This window comes from Ischnura elegans, chromosome 12 (assembly GCF_921293095.1).
Source record: "Ischnura elegans chromosome 12, ioIscEleg1.1, whole genome shotgun sequence".
NCBI lineage: Eukaryota > Metazoa > Arthropoda > Insecta > Odonata > Coenagrionidae > Ischnura > Ischnura elegans.
The window spans coordinates 53,267,856-53,285,685 of record NC_060257.1 but is presented as its reverse complement, the minus strand read 5'-3'; the positions used below and the strand labels follow the sequence as shown (position 1 = coordinate 53,285,685).

The 17,830-nt window shown below is 40.4% G+C and overlaps 1 protein-coding gene across 1 annotated transcript in view; it reads right to left on the bottom strand.

Moving 5' to 3' along the window:
• The window catches only part of LOC124168826 (steroidogenic acute regulatory protein-like), a 96,076-nt gene that overhangs the window by 19,598 nt on the left and 58,648 nt on the right, over positions 1–17,830 (bottom strand). The window lies entirely within an intron of this gene.

The window sequence follows — 17,830 nt, the reverse complement described above, 5'->3', positions numbered from 1 at the left end:
TACCCATCATGGTCATGCTGAGACCCGCGAGCCATATTTTGGAGACCCCTGCACTACAGTCCGGCCACCGAGGGTTGTCCGATGACAGTTGGAAGGGTCTAGTTCGGGGTTGGGGGCAATGTTTCCAGGTAAGAAAGGACTCGATCCGCTACATTTGTTCAAATTTGACCTCAAATATATTCTTAACGTGAACACACAGGAAATAAAAAATCTGGCAAGTTAAGCACAGTTTATTTGAAAATATGTATGCGAAGTTTCAACTTCCTAGCTAAAAAAATCGTTTTTGAGGTTTTAGCTATCTTCTTTCGATTTTAGTCCACTGTCCCTCGGGAAAGATGCAGCAAATTACCCGGGGAAAACCGGAGGATCCTTTCTGCACTTGCTACGCCGGGAAAATCTATTATCTTAAATTAAGCAATCAAATTTGAATTTCCTGAAAGTATAATGATCTACAAACACTAACGAAGGAAAGCGAAAGATTGCAGTGGTGAAAGAGTTTTATTAGCTAGGAAATCGAATTACCAACGATGGACAAGGCATGAAAGAAATACTCAGTAAAGTGGCGCAAGCGAAGAGGGCTTTAACACAAGAAGACTTCTTAATTGCTGAGAATAAAACATAGAAGTGAGACAATTCACGAAAGAGTGAAATTGCGCGATAAACCCAAAATTCAAAGAGCTTCGATCGGTCTTAAAATTGGTTTATAAACGCATCACGTGTTTTAGAATCGAAAATTATATTTTTTCGATCGATTTTTTTACCCCAAAAAAGCAAAAACACAGAGGCAGTCGGCAACACTGGGTGCTTTCCATTCATGCGACTCACGCGTTGACTAGTGTCGACACACGGTAACTGTTTATAACTCTCCAATTCCAGCGCGTAATCGTTTGTTGACTTGTGTCACAACAGTCGGCGACACACGTAGAATGGAACACGAAAACCACGACGCAAGTCGACTTGTGTCGACGTATGTTTATGAATGGAAAGCACCCACTGTAGTAGTAAAGTTTTTTCGGGTTTTGCACAGGGTCAAGTCTTCCACGTCTCCTTCCAACGTTTCGAAAAGCAACTCGCCCATCGTATTCAGGGATTCAGGATTCCTGAATCCCTTATGACGATGGGCGAGTCGTTCATCGAAACGTTGGCAGGAGACATGGAGGACCTGACCCAGTGCGAAACCCGAGAAAACTTTACTGCAATTGTTCGCCGGGGAAAAAAATTATATAACACTGTAATGGATAAAAAATTTTGTGTTTCGACATTTTTCCTAGGGTTCCAGACAATTTTTAGAGGGGGTCGATTCTATGACTTTGTCGTACTTCGTATTGTTCGCCCCAAACATTTGTATGAGTGAGTGAGTCAGTAAGTGGTCGGAGGTGGGTTTCATTGCATATCGATAAAACAATTTATGATACAAGAATGAGTTTTAACAGCTACGAAGCGATCACATGTTGGGAATAGGATGTTCAAGTATCGGTTATTTAAATGAAGACGAAGATCTTCCTTCAAATCAACCCGCGGAAGCCTTAACGTAAGCGTAACAGAACTAGGAACAATTAAAATATAAAATTCACAGCAGTGGCGTAACTAGGAATATACTTTGACGGGGCTTGGTGGAGACTGGAGAGTGTTGCGCACCCTCCCTGACTCCTCTGTCACCGGTACGTATTCAGTCTCACTGTCATGATATAAATAAATGATCTTTAACTTCAAGCAGATGCAGTCATTATACACCAAAGCCAAACAATAGTTTTAATTGTTTTTTTTCCTCTGAGGCTTTGGGGAGGGGGAGATCTGTCCCCCTCAACTTCCATTGTTACGCCACTGATTCGATGGGATTTACAAATTTTTTTTTTCATTTCCCTTGAAAATCCATAATTTTATACGCACAATGAAATCTTCCCTTCTTCAATATGTTGCAGAAGAGTGGCCACGATGACCTCGTCATCAACCTTAAGATTTCCATTTAGTTCCTTCCCCGTATTGTGAAACTTGGATAAATGCCGTATGTTCGATGATGTCGAAATACTCAATAGTAAAGACGGAGATACCTTCGAAAACATTTTGGGCACGCTACTTTCGCAAGAACTTGAAGAAGCATTGAATTTGACGGGTTCGGAAGTTAGCAATAACTGGTAACTGTTGATTTGTGGTGTATTTCAAGCCTTCCGCCGCAGCAGAGAATTCAAGAGTGGAAGAATTCAAAATGTGGTGATGCCGAAGAATGATGAAGATAAAATTTATCGACCGAGTAAGTAATGAGGAAGTACTAAGAAGAGTGGGTGAAAAGAGAAGTCTTCTAAAAACCTTAATGAGAAGACGAGACACTTAGTTGGTCACGTCTCATGAGGCATGATGAAAACAATCATAGAATGACAGGTGGATGGGAAGAAGGGAAAAGGACGGCACTGAGTTACATAGGACATGTTATAAAGCATGTACAACAGAAGAAATACGCCGCTATGAAAAGTCTAGCGCGGTGGTCCGCAAAGTGCGGCTCTTTGGCTCCTTAAGTGCGGCTCTGGAACAAATATCCACGGAAGGCGCAATAATATTTTCATTAAAAAAACTTTGTAAGAAAAAGATTACATCTTATTTTGATAAATTAAAATTCTTCTATAAATCGAGAACTTGCATAATTTTTGTTTAAGTTAAAAGATAGATCATCATCACTGGTCAACAATCCTAGGATTGGTTTGCCGCAGCTCTCCACTCAGGTCTCCTATCAGCTAATCTTTTCACACCTACGTATTTCTTCTCTTTCGCATCCTTCTTTACTTGTTCCATATATTTTGTTCGAGGTCTTCCTTTTCCGTTCTTGCCTTTCACTTGTCCTTCGACGATTGTCTTCATCAGGCCATCATATCCCAAGATGTGGCCTATAAGGTTGTTCCGTTTTCTTGTTAAGGTTTTCATGAGGCTTCTCTTCTCTCCAACTCTTCTAATAAGACACTACTCTTCTAATAACTCTTTTTAAAGATAGATAGGTAATTAAAATGTTATATTGATATAAAAATACGTAACGAACATCGAGTTTAATTATATTGGTTTTTGTAAACGTAAGCACAAACCATGTGCAAGCTACCGGCTGAAATTGTTCGTATGTTTCCTGCGTACTCTAGTGTGACACAAAACTACCAAAAGAATGCGCGCGCATACTTTTTCTAAAGTAGTGGGGCTACAAATTGGCATCACAGACCAGCAGTTGCAGTGTGAACAGTTTTGTATTATCTGCCATGTCTACCGTTGCCCTGTCTTATTAAAAATTTGTTGTATTTTTCAACCTCGCTACACGTCTTACAGGTATTTTTATACGATTTTATTACACCTGCTATGTATATGTTTGTGGTTTCGGTATTTGTAATCGAGTTTTCGATGCTTTTTAAGCACCCCAATTAACATGGCTACCAAAAAAATGCAAAGAAAAACGAAAGATGAAAACCGCGAATTTAAAGTTGAGAGGATCGAGAATTTTGCGTTTATCCAAAACTTGAATTGAATTTCTACATGTCTTATTTGTAAGGAGAAATTCGCGCATAATAAGAAGTCAAATTTAGAGAGACGCTTTACAAGAAATCACGCGTCATTTAGCACTAAATATACTGCCGGTGATGCAAGGAAGAAAGCAGTGAGGAACTTCAGCGGAGTCAAGAGTCGTCAAATTCTGTGTTTAATAACTGGATACAATCTACCAGCAATATTAATATAGCAAGTTTTGTTTTTAGCCAAGGGATTGCTAAGAGAGGGAAGCCGTACACAGACGGCGAATACATAAAAAATTGTTTTATAAATGCATCCGAAGAGCTATTTCGGGATTTTAAGAACAAAGCAGATATTCTGAAGAGAATTAAATAGTCGAAAACGTCTATTCAGCCGGGTGTTCTCCCTCTATAGCCTGATTAGCCTTTTTCGAATATATTCGCCGGGAAAGCATCATAGAATTAAATAGTTACCATTGTCTGCCAAAACCAGTAAAGATAGAACAATTAAAATGAGTTCGAATATAACCACCCAGCATATCGAAGATCTAAAATTGGTTTCGGCTTTATCAATAGCAGTTGACGAGTCTTGTGACATAAACGATGCAGCGCAAGTTTCCTTGTTTGTACCTTCGGGCTCAGTAGCAGGGTTCCCACTCTACCTGAACAATGGAATTCACGGCTTTTTCCAGGTTTTCACGGTTATTTTTCACGTTTTCACGGTTTTTTTAAGGTTTTCACGGTCTCAATTTTGCTAAATTCACGGTCCGTTAATAAGCCAACAATAAGAAAATCACTGGCCGTATATCAACAGAAAATTAACGTACGCGAAAAACGCCGTGAATGTTAACGCCGCAATGAAAAGTGATATCTGTTATGACGTGATCTATCGTTTCCAAAATTCAGGGCCGACTAAAGGACCAGCCCAACCGCGCTCTTGCCCGGACGCCGAATACCCTTCGGACCTTCGTCCGTCCGGACACTCGAGGTCCTTTTTTAATTCCTCGCTGACAATGAGAGATTGTTTTTTGCACACGTTGTTATTACTGCACAGTAACCGAATTTCCCCCACCCCAATATTTCTTATTTAACGGAAAATATTTTATTTAAATTGTTTATAGAATATAATAAATTGATTCTTTCTTATTCAGCGGAAAATATTTTATGAAAATTGTTAATAGAACATAATAAATCGAAAAACAATTTCATACACCGTATTAGCACGAATCTAAGACGAACACGATTCTAAGACTACCCTCCTTTTTTGGAACTCCACTAGGGGACAATTTTTCTTTATTAATAACGATACGATTATAAAATGAATGCGGAAAAACGATCAATGCTTAATTTTTTTTTTGCTAGATTGCCTATGTCCCAGGAAACGCAGGATTTTGGCGAGTAATTAAGAAATTCATTAAAGGTTTCAAAACAATATTTTAGATAATAACAGGAATAGTAGTACTTTATCAAGACACATACGTCATATTGTTGATTCGACCCATATCTCTTTCAAAATTCTGAATGTTTGCTCTCCACTCGGCATTTACACTGCTATTATGGATTTCAGTCAGATGTAAAAATTCTTATCCATCAAACACCATTTCCAGTACACGTATTCACGAGAGCAATGTGCATGTTGTGCCTAAAACAACCGCATTCGCCGGTGCAGCGACTGGTTGTGAGATGGATCACGAAGGCCAAAAATAGTCAATTACTTGAATTGTTCCTGTCTAATGAATATATTTTTAATACAATTGAGGTAGTGTGTAAAGCGTGAACAATGTTGCGTTAATCGTCAGCGGCACGCCCACCTGGATCTTCGCCTTCATATCTCTACTTGTTTTCTCCAGGTAGCTCACTCTACCCCCACCCCTACCGTCATGTGCTAGCGGACAACCCAAGGCGCTCTGCAATATTCACGCGCATCTAGCCTGGATTCTTTTCTTCATGTTCAATTATTTTCAGTCCATCTCTTAAAGTTCTCAATAGTTTCTTCGGAGGGGCCATGGTCGGAAGACGACTAAAATTAAACTAGTGAAAATGACTTTATTAAACCCACATGGAAAACACTCGGTGGTTCGAAGTCCAGCCACCCCGGAAAGTAGGGAACCACTCGTACGAGGTGAAGTTCGGAACTGATGCTATCGCGTACGGGGGTACGCAGAGCACACTGCAGAGGGCGAAGCGTGACCATAGGACTGCGCCATGAAATTTTTTACCCTAAAGATGCCCATTCTTTTCTAATTAGCGTAGCGCCAGATGATCAGATGAATTCGGATTGTTAGTAGGGAGAAACAAAAATCCTGAGAAGATATCCCTTCGTCAGTAACTCTGACAAGTGAGACTACTAGTAGTAGTATAGCTCGTAAATTGATAACTGATAACAACCTGGTATCATGTTTTCGGAACAAAATGCCGAATTAACTGCCGTAAGCTCAGCTACGAGGATATCGCGTTTCGCCAAAAATCACCATCGTATTTTTCCATCTATTTCCTTGCTTAAAATACGTCATGTGTGATCTCGTTTTTTTAACGTGCAAATTACTTACATTTCAATCTAATAAAAGCATAATAGCAATTGCTGAATATCATTGTTAGATACCTTTTGGGCTAATAGGTGATTCATGCAGCAGTTGACCTCCATAAACTGGGAACTTCGAAGCAGTTAGGCTGAAAAAGGTCAGTTGGTGAGAAGAGGGGGGAGCGCGAAACACGTTTCTATTGTTCTCGTGTAACTCGATATTTTTTTCGAAGCTAAGGTCTTCGTAATAAGATCACTGCGCGAGCTGGGACCTGTTTTTATTTTGAAGAAGAGGAAAGCGTCAGAAGGGGGGAGGCGAATGGTGAATGGAGGGGGATAAAGGTTCTTGGGAAATGCGCTAATGTTACTTTCCCACGGCACTGAGCTTCTCCCAATGGTAGTTCCATCTCTTGGAGAGGATTCCAACTACGTGCTTGTCGTTATTAGCCATAAATGACACATTGTATTTATTTCGTCTCATTTTCGTCAAACGATGGATGCGGGAAAATTCTGCGTCGGAACCGCGATCTTCAAACGATCAATGCGAGAAACGATACTTCGGGGAACGATAGATGCGGGAAAAAATTAAATTGTCTATAAGAAACTTTATTTGGGACCAGAAACGGCGAACGATCAATGCGGGAACGATAGATCGAGGTTCCACCGTATAACTTTCTTTTGAAAGCGGCAGTGTAATGACTTTTTTTCTCTGCTATTGTAATACTCTGAAACCAAAACTGAATCGATCTCCCTAATCAGAGGCAAATCATGTTCCCTTCTTACCGTTGCTCTGGGAAAAATGGAACGACTATGTAGCATAATTAATCGTAGAGGGCGTAACTTGGTGGAAATCCATAATATCACGAATACAAGGATCAAGGAAATAGCAAAGTTCTTGATCCTTGTATTCATGAGACTATGTAGCAGTTTATATCGCGACGGCATTGAGGCTTTAACGACACAAACAAACAGCATTACCTTAGATAGCACAAAGCGGAGGAACTGGATCACCACCGACAGTAAATAACTCCACACAAACTTTCCGGTTGCGACGTAAAACTGGCAAGTTCCAGGTCGACGCATGCGACAATCGTGTAATGCTGTGTTGCCATAAGCGGAAATCTTCTCTCGTTTTCAGGGCCGCAATGCACGAGAATTAGTAACGTCACGCCGAAAGCTCGCTGTCACCCGGTTCAAACGCAGGGAGCGTAGTGTCCACAGCGCATGGCAGGTTGTCAAGGCTAGCGGTCTTCCAGTCATAGGATTGAGGGTGTTGAATAAACGTTCAAATTTTTCGACACAATGGCCATCTAGATTTAGTTTCGAAAGTGGTCGCTGCAGCCAGTGGGAAGGCTAATTGGGTGGAAGGGGGACTAAGCAGTGACCGAGGGAGGGGAACCCAAGCCATTTGAGGAAAGTAAACAAGCTGATGAGAAGTGGTGTCATATTTCAGGAGGGAGAGAGAAAAGGCCTGCGCTGGGGAAAGATGTTTTTTTCTTCAGGCAACATTCGTTCCCACGCTTTTCTGACCCATGCGACCGCATGCGACGATGCTCGCCACAATGAATAGAAGTGCGCTAGCTACGAACGAAGATGAACATTTCTGGGAAGGTATTATTATCAAGATTGAGAGATTTTTAAGGTTTTAAGACGAAATTCACGGCTATTTCCCGGTTTTTTCACGGTAGAGGAAATTCACGGCTAATTCACGGTTTTAAGGTTTTCACGGTTGAGTGGGAACCCTGTAGATTTATGTCTCAATCAGGCCCTAAAAAAGAGCTTTTAGGATTATTGCCGCTTAAAGGTCAGACGCGTGGAAAAGATATCGCAAATGCTTCAATTGAGTGAATGGATAAACAGTATACTCCCCTCGATAAATTGTGCCGATTTCAATAGATGGGGCCAAAAGTATGACCGGCGTAAGTAAAGGGTTTGTTGCTATTTTGAATGAAAAAATAAATCACGAGACACTTGTTGACCATTGTATCATTCACCAAGAAGCGCTTTGTGCGCGAACATTTCCAGTTGAAATTTGTTAAGTTATGGAATAAGTAATTGCCATTATCAACTTCCATTTTAGCTAAACCTCTTAATCATCGCCAGTAAAAGAATTTTTATTTGAAATGGAGAGTGAGTACGCTGATCCTCTGCTTCATAACAAGGTACGTTAGGTACGTTGGTTATCAAGAGAGAACGTTTTAACCCATTATAATCCAATGTTGCTTCTAAGCAACATCAAAAATGTATAAACGTTCTGCTCTAATCAGAAAATATCTAAACTACGCATTATTTTGTGGTGTCAATTGTAATGACTAATAATTTAGATACCACGGCATTCATGATTGAGTGCAAAATTTTCAAGTTTTCGTAAAGAAAAATGTTGATATTTGAATTCTCCCAAAAGTAGCTCTGTGTTAGAAAGGGTTAAAACGTTTCGCGTCCCTTTTTCCGGAAATTACAGCATTTCTCCTTGAGAAGGGCGTTCACTATCCAGAACTAACAGACGATCAGCGGATCCAAAACTTTTATTTCATGGTAGACGTTACGTCTCATATAAATCAGCTTAATCGTAAACTAAAAGGGAAAGGAAATTTTTTCGATGTTAGAAGAATTAATAACATTCAAAAACAAATAATCCATTTTGATTCCGGATTTTGAAAGGGAAACATTGTTTCACTTTCCGAGCCTTCTGAAGCATCGCGAAGAAAATAATTCATCTATTGGTAAACACCATTTTAAAACAATAATTTAAAAATGTGGGAAGCATTTCTTAGCAGGTTTCAGGGATTTAAAAACAGCAGATTAACTTTAGCATTTGTCACAAATCCTAATGCTACAATAACCGAGTTGAAATTTTCTTCTTTCGAAAATGACACTGGTAGCTTTGAAATACAATTGCTGCATTAAAAAAAGAATGAGATATGTCGCTCTAAATTCGAACGTCTTTGAGTTGAATTGGATGTATTGGAGAAGAAAAAAATGTCATCTTAGGTCACAACACAAGTAGTCTGCTTTGAATGACCTGGAGAAGGAAGACATGATCATTTTCAACACTTGAAATAGTATTTCTGACTCTTACGATCAGCCGAAAAAGCTCACGTTTGCTGTTCGTACCCTTTTCGGTTCTACGTATATACGCGAACAATCTTCTTCAAGCATGAACATTATCAAGAGTAAACTGAGAAGTCATCTCATTGATGAGAACTTGGAATCATGCCTAAAATTAAAGACAACAACATACAAACTTGACTTACTCAATTATCTAACGATTTGATCGTTGGATTATTCTTCCTCATAGAATGATCCTCCAAAGTCGTTAGAACATTAATAGCTTTGCTTGGTTTCGCTATTATGCAGGCCTTATTCGCTTCTATAGCGTTAAAGTGTTTTTCCCCGTCCCGTCCCTTCCGAACCTATCCCTTCCCAGAGGCGTCGAAGGGCTCCTATCACGGCGGCGCCTCATTCCTTTATCCTTCCTCTCCTCCCCCTCCCCGGGTGAACGGGCGTATAAGCCACCGGCTTGGTTCCCGGCCCCGGTGTGTTGTATCCTTGAATGGTTCCCCTTGAACACTCATACTCTTTGTCTTTCACTTACTCAAAATTTCCAAGGAGATGCAAGCACATTTTTCGCATTAATAAATATATATCAAGTATGAAATTTAGTTTTATTTAGTGTACTACTTATTTAGTGCAATAAAAGTTTACGAAACAAGCATATTTGGCTCCCATTTTTTTCAATTGTTTTAATGTTCATATTTTGCTTAAAGTTTCCAAGTAGGCTTTCGCGGAGATTATGATGAATTCTGCTGATTTTTCCGGGTATTCTTCCGCGTTTATCCATTTTGTAGGACGATATTTTAATTTATTTACTTCAGTGGACCTGAGGAAGCCAACTGGAACGTTGGCGAAATATCGTCCTACAAAATGGATAAACGCGGAGGAGTACCCGGAAAAATCAGCAGAATTCTTCATATTTTGCTTTTTGGCTAATAACTATGCCAATAACAGGGCTAGCGGATAGGAGAGAGGAATGGAGAGCTGCGTCAAACCAATCCTCAATTTAATCACAGCGGAAGCCTCCGAAACAATCTTAGGATTGTTAACTGTTTATGATGACGCCGAAACGGTGTTGAAATCCTCATACATTGCCAAGGAAAAAATTCCCCTAGACCGTGAGTCGAACCACGGACATTTGATTTTCCCGGCCACTGCGCAGACCACTACGCTTTCCACGTTATTCAATTCACATGGCAATTTAAAAGAGGTTCATGGTGCCACATGTTCGGCTCTTGCGGTCCATCAAGGGTGGCAACGAAAAGGAATATGGCCTTCCAAGAAGCCACTACCGAAATGTGATCCTCATAGTAACTTATACCACACATACACATACACCTTAACATCCCCATACCAACTGCCTACTTACTAATTCGATTCCCAGTCGACGTGAAATTTTTACCTTGCATGATTTTGACCTTTCCCGGCGTAGGATACTGATGGGATTTTCTCGGGGTTTCCACCGTGTAAGTTGCTTGTAGTCTGGCGTTTAGATAGCCACCTCTGCCATCGTTCTTATTCACTGAGGACGATGTCAGAGGTATCTACTTAAACGTCAGCCTGCAAGAAACTCGCCCGGCGGAAAACCTGATAAGATTTCATTTTTACCATTTGTTCACGGTCATCATTTCATCTCCGCGCTACCGATGTGTTCAACATGTCCAGCGCATTGTGAGAAGATTTTCGGATGAGCAAATAAAAGAGAGGTGCTATTTCCAACTCGTACGGACGTCCCTTGAATATGCTGCGAGCATACGTGATCCGGTGCAGAAAGACTTAATCCGTGAACTGAATAAAATACAAAGGAAAGCAGCGCGATTCGTCAAAAAATCCAACGGGCGCACAGAAAGTGTTACATGGATATTAAAAGAATTACGCTGGGATCCGCTTGAGAGTAGGAGGCTGCGTAACACCCTTAGATTGCTTGAACAATTGAGAATAGATATCTTTAAGAGCGACACGGAGATCATCATATTAGAACCCCACTATACTTCCAGATCCTACTGAAGTGATAAATTAAGAGAGATATTTGTCCGTATGGATTGGTATGAGAATTCGTTTTCCCCCGAATAATAAAGAACTTCAATAAATGCAAAAAAAGATTTCGTTAGAGCATTTCCTAGTCATACGTAAACGGCTGGTGTCCTAACACCCCCACCATACACCTTTTTAGGCAGCTTGCGGGGTAGCATGTAGCATTAGATGAAGCCTGAAACATCTATCTGAATGACGAGCTACTGCCAAGCAAGTCACTTCTTCTCAGCTGCCACTTCTTCCTTACTCAGGCCTTGCATGGTCTTTTGTTGATTACACCTTGTAAACAATAGGGTGGTTTCCTATTATTTTTTTATTGCCTAAATCGAAAGATTATTACTCCTGGAGTACGTATTTCACGCTTTTAGATTTTTAAATGACGATATCTATTTTTCGCGATTAAATGAAAAGTGAAAAATTTCAAGCGCGCGAAAACGCGACGCGTAAGTATGAATGCCGGGAAATCTCTCCGTATGACGTATTTCTGGTTCCCGCTGCCGCCCTGTGAGGTGACCTTGAGGCGAGGCTTAGCGCTGATACGACGCAGTCTGCTAGCGGGTAGCTGAGTACCCTGCTGGCTGGCAGCGCTTGGCTTAAATAAGGATTATTAATACCTTATCAAATGAAGAAAACTTTCTGACCTTAGCCAGTTTTAAGAAGTGATTATTAAGACGTTTCCCTGAGCTCTGCGCCTCATGCGTGCATTGGTAACCTCAGACGATGTATAACTCCTATCTTCTCGTATAGAAACTAGGTTCCTGTGACGTCACGTGGAGTGGCATCGCATGGGCGCCAGTCTGGCCCTTTTCAAATGAGGATAAAAATGGACCATTGCCATTCGTCTAAACCGGTATTTCTAAAACGAAATAATTTGTATATTATGAATACAGTAATGGTGGGTAACGAATCGCAATCAATGACTTTCGTTTTCTTTGATGAAGGAAACTACCCAATTCCTCTCTTCAATCAGTATATTTCATCAGCCCTGTCATCTAGATGAACATAATGTGTTAATGGTCTCCCTTTCATCCTTAGAGAAACGCTGTGGTATAAAGATACAACATCGCACACGCGTCAATCGATGCCTGTGACACGTGAATATTCGCAATCCATTCTAATTAAATATACAATGCAAATAAGACGTCTGATATCAGTGCTTTGTGCCACTTCCTTTAACCGCAGAAACAAGTTAGCCGCATAATCTTTTCTAGCTGCGTTTCCAAAGAAAACTATTCATATCTCATGAATAAGATAATTTAAAGCGGAGGTAGGATAGATCCACTCCCTTTCAAAGGCAGAGCATTAGGCGCAGTCGGTACCGGATTTCATATCGCCGCCTTGCTATGTACGTTGAATGAAATTCAATAACAATTATTCGCCATCAAAGCGCTATTACTTCTCATGAAAATTATTTAAATTCAAATTTTTGAGCATTTTATACACTTTGCGAAGTTTTCATTATTCAGTTAACAAACTTGTTTCCTCATTGAAATAAAAACTTTCAATTTTCCACGATTAAAACAATTATTCCAACCTGGGTTCCACGTTATCAATTCAAATGCAAGGTACAAAATAATAAATTAAATTAAAAGGAATTAATTTTATGACTGTGGAAATATCAAATGTTTATTTCCATCGGAAAGATTCCACTCCATCACGCTTGGATATTAGGATTTTACTAACTTATTTTCGTCTCAATAATGGCATTAATTTCCTAATAACTCAAATGTACTCAAAATGCGTAGTGGTATTTTAATTAATATGATACATACGGTGAAATTGGAATTAGTAATTGCCTGAATACGAGCCTGATGCTAGCAGATCTCTCATACTTATCGCGTTCATTACACCTTTTCATCACCATCTGAAAAGTAAGTTGACGGTAAAAGCGGTTCACGGGTAACTCATTCTAATCAAATGGAAGATTCGAGTTCAATGACCCGGAGAAACAAACGAAACGGAAGTTTGCTTTCAAACCGTGGGTGTTCACCTTGATTTTGAAACCTGAGCTATGATAACGAAGAAATCGTAGGCACGCTTGACACACACTGCCCCAATGATATTTAAACGATAACACGAAAATGACAACCAAAACTCGTGAACTTCAATTGAGAATACACAAGGCACTATGACATAAACTAAGTTTCATAACATACACCTAATAATTACTGCATCGTATAATGTGCCCTACAGTAATGAGCAGCAGATGACGAGCTGTCATAAGATTCGAATAAGTTCAATGAAAACAAAAACTCTTTGTAACAAGGAGACTACGATTTAATATTATATAAAAACTTCTCCCGTCGGAATACACGATCGTATGGGTATCTAAGGCCTCACACACGACTTCATAGTAAAGTAGGTGCCAGAATTTTTTCAATAAAGGCTAACAAAAGAATAAAAAGAAGAGTTCACAATCAAGTGTACAACTATAACTAGGTACAAACGTCAAAACCGGTTGAATAGAATAAATAGATTGCTAACAAATTTTTAAAGAAAGGTTTATCATAATTTCCTCCGTTTCCCGGTGAACTATTCGGAATACTAACATCATAGCTGATCCGGCCGATGAACACTGTTCAAACGTTATTTATTTTTATTGGAAATTTTATTTCTATTATACTCACCGCTGGCGAATACGGAGTAGAAAAAGGATTTTAATTAAAAGCAATTCATCATTTTTTTATTATTAATTTCTTTACTAGGAGCACAGAGAAAATACCAGAGAAAGGTGGTATAGTGTGAAAGTTAGTTGATCTCAAATTAAAAAAATAGAGTAAATGATAAGATATCGAGCATCAGTTCAATTTCAAAATTAAAGAGTGATGGTAAAATATTATTATTATTATTGAGAAATATGATGACCCTGTAAATGGTTAATTGTTCTCACCTAATGGGTTAGGTGGAAGATGGTACTATCTAGTTCCATTCTCTCCCAATAAAGACGAATTATTATTATATGGAAATGAGACATTAAATATGTCGCAATGACAATAATCTAAGGTGCGACCACATCTGTTACGTGTTCCGTTAATGCAGGCACCTTCTGACTATCTCAGCAGGACTTAAATCGCGGAAATATGTTTTACAAATGTCATGAAAAAAGTAACTTCTACGCTACATTTCAGTCAAATAATAGTCGTAACTTGTACACTATATATCAGTCAAATAATAGTCAAAATATGGTTTCACATACACATTGACTCATCAAGCTAAAGCCTTTCAAACGGAGACATAAAAACAGAAACTAATGTACGCGCTACCTCAATTACAGACAAAAAATGGCCTTAAGGCCTATTTACGCGATACATAAACACGTACGAGTTACTGTCTGTTTACATGAATGATTTTTGTGGAACGGAACTGAACGTGTTCAAATCCATGAACCAAATTGGAACAGGTTATATTTTCTACACATTTATTCGCAAAACTTGTGAAGTTACATGGTGCACTTTCGAGTTCATTCACGCGTTCATAAATTTAGACATTAACTACGGGCTAATGTAGCGCAGGTTTAATGTGATTATGCAGCGAATTTATGGGATCCGGTGCAGAAATACTTAATTCGTCAACTGAATGAAATACAAAGGAAAGCTCGCGTTTCGTCAAAAACTGCTACGGGCTTACAGACTGCGTTACCCAGATGTTAAGCGAATTACGCTGAGTGCCGCTAGAGACTCGGAGGCTGCGCGCTAGGCTTAGATTGCTTGAACAATTGCGAATAGATATCTTTAGGAGCGGCTGGTGTCCTAACACCACTTGCCACACGCCTTTTTTCGGCGGTATTATGTAGGTTTAGATGAATGTACCGTGTGAACAAGCTTTCATTCATTCCAAATTTCCATGTCAATGACGCAAGCCCTAGGCCAACCTACAGTAATGCGGTTCTTGCAATGCATGCACTATGAAAAAATTTCCCCGGCGCACACAAGCTCACAGGAGGGGGCGGTTTGTGGCACTGTTTACTCCTTACGCTGAAACGACGAGTGTAGCTAGTCTTACCTGCACGCGTGCAAAGAAGAGCTGCCAGATATGTGAAAGGTCGTTACGATAGTCTTGTTAGTGTAACTGACCTCTTAGATAAACTCGGATGGGAATCTCTGTCGGACCGCAGATTGAAAAATAGACTAAACCTTTTAGATAAATTCAAGAGCAGTGTCTTTTCTGACGAAGTTAACCATATCTTACGGACGCCAACATACTACGGAAGATCAGATCATATAAATAAAATAAGAGAGATAGATTGTAGAACAGACAGATTCCGAATGTCATTTTTTCCAGCAGCAATAGAACTCGTAAGTAGATTGCATGACTTGTAGTGTAGCCTACTAACATATGTAAAAATTAATGCATGTTTCTTAATTCAATTATTATTTCTAACAGCATATAGTAGTATAGTTTGTTAGTATACGGGACGTTTTTTGGACGGTGTGGTGTGCATGTGGGAGTCCAAATGCATTCTGCATGCTGGTGATTGATCACCCCCTGCCAAACACCCTAGAGGTGGCTCGCAGGGTATTATGTAGATATAGTCATGAACTTCCCAAATCGCGCAATGATGAGTGTACCTCGTCATCAGATTTTCATACTTTTAGCACTATTTGGGGGAACAATATATATATTTTGAAAGTTTAGCAATGTTAAAAACACGCATAATGCGCATAAAGAACTCAAATTTCATGAAATATGATGCATTGGAACTAAAATCTCTGACCTTCAACGGCCTAAAACACTAAATTAGGGGGGTGCCAACGCTGGTCTTAATTTTTGTGCACTGCGCAGACACCTGTATCGCTCTCGTCAGTACATAAATCTTGAGGGGTCAACCAACTCACATTCCAGACGACTGTCTCCACCTCCTCTTCGGAAGATTGGCCGAAGACTAGCTTCCTTAAGCTCTCCGCCGCCTGGAACCTCATCACGGGCGAAACTTGGGTAGCGGCACAACAGTAGTCGTAAAAATATAAACGACGAACAAACTTGCAGGACTGCCAAAAACGTAGCACTGACTCCTTTCAGGTCTATCACCACATCCGCAGAACTGAACGGAGTTACGTGAGATTTCGCGAGACACTGGGCCAAGGAGGAAACGTCAGCTCTGAACTCCTGCCTGGCAAAGGACAAAGAATAGGGTCACGGGGATAACCGGAAAGTGGTAAGTATGGTTGGTGGCAAGGAGTACGGAAATATAAGCAAAAGGAAGGTATCTAGACAATCTCCTGTACCTTAAAGTCACTCTCGTGGAAGGCTTAAAAAAAGATAAGAGCACAAAGGATGGGTAGCGGGTAGAGAAGGCCAAATTAACGAAGGTACGGGGGGATACAGTCAGGTAAAGATGTGGCTACAGCACACGATTAGGGTGGGAAATAAAGGAATCTTCCGTCCTCCTGGGTAAATCACGGCCGTGGGCGAAGCAAACAGGATGGTCAGGTAAACAGTGGTGAAGGGAAAGAACGTTAGTGTAAATGCCGAACCAAGAAGCAGCAACGGTAAATCAGGTGATTAGGAAAGCGAAAAAATGTTTTTGCAACTCAGTTCGCGAGTCACTCCCAGGAACGGATCGTTGAAGAATGGCAGATGGAAAGATTCACTTTGAGTTCACACTTGAAGAAAACGAGGGGAAATGAACGACGAATCAGATGAGCCAACTTGAGATACGAGTGTCAGCTGATTGTAAGAGTTGCTTCCTTAAATTTCCGCTCACACACAAAACTTATGAACTTCTTTACGACCGTGCACTGAACTGATAAACTTTCGCAGAGGATCAGAAGGCAGGATAAAAGTTTGGAAGAAGAGATTAGGAATACGAGATGTATTTAAGTTGCGGACAAGATGTATAAAAAAAAATGTTACGCGTGGAGGAGTGAGCTGGGAAAAAGTTCGCCAGTCAAGGATCTTAGAGGAATAACAGATGGGAAGACTGACGAGAGTTTCCACGTAAAGAAAGTAAATGAATTGAATGATAAATGGGACGGATAGAGGCAAGATAGGAGTATATAAGTTGGTTCAAAACAGGGAGTTCTTACCAAATGCTCACTCTCTACACCAAAACAAAGAACTCCCTCGGAGAAAAGGCTGAAGGAACAGAGTTAGGACAGGAGAGGAATGGCAGGAGGTGTACAGAATACGGAATCGAGGTGATTTTACGTGCTCAAGGAGTTCAAAACGGAAGGAGAGGAAAAGAAGGGAAAGATTTTTAGCGCGGACGTCCCACCACGACACGTTGCGAGCTCAAGACTGAAAGGAATTGTAGTAGTGTGAGGAGGCCAAGACGGCAGCGAGCGGTACTATTGGCCCTCGGGGGGGGGGGGGGGGGGGAGAGAGGGAGAGAGGCGGGGCGGGAAGGGGAGGACAGCTGTGGAGTGGGCGGGAGGGGGGAAATAGTGAAAGGAGGGAGGGGGAGGTACGTGAGCCAAACACGTCTGTGGCACTATTAACGAGAATAGTTTTCTGCCATGGGCGTACCCGGCGAGGGGCAGGAGGGGACACCTCTCCTCCCCCCCCCCCAAGAAGCAAAACTCGCAAAAATCTTTGAAGAAAAATCAGGACTGTATTGAGATGAAAGTTTTCAACAAATTTTCTCTAAACCCACGAAATATGACATTAGTATACGACGAGAAACTAAAATATTTTTTTAATTAAATAATTTTAAAAACTAATAACGCGCCGTTATAGTTTTCTTTAAATGTTGGTATCATTCACCTTTCCCATGCTTAAACTTCATATATTCTCGTGTGTTATG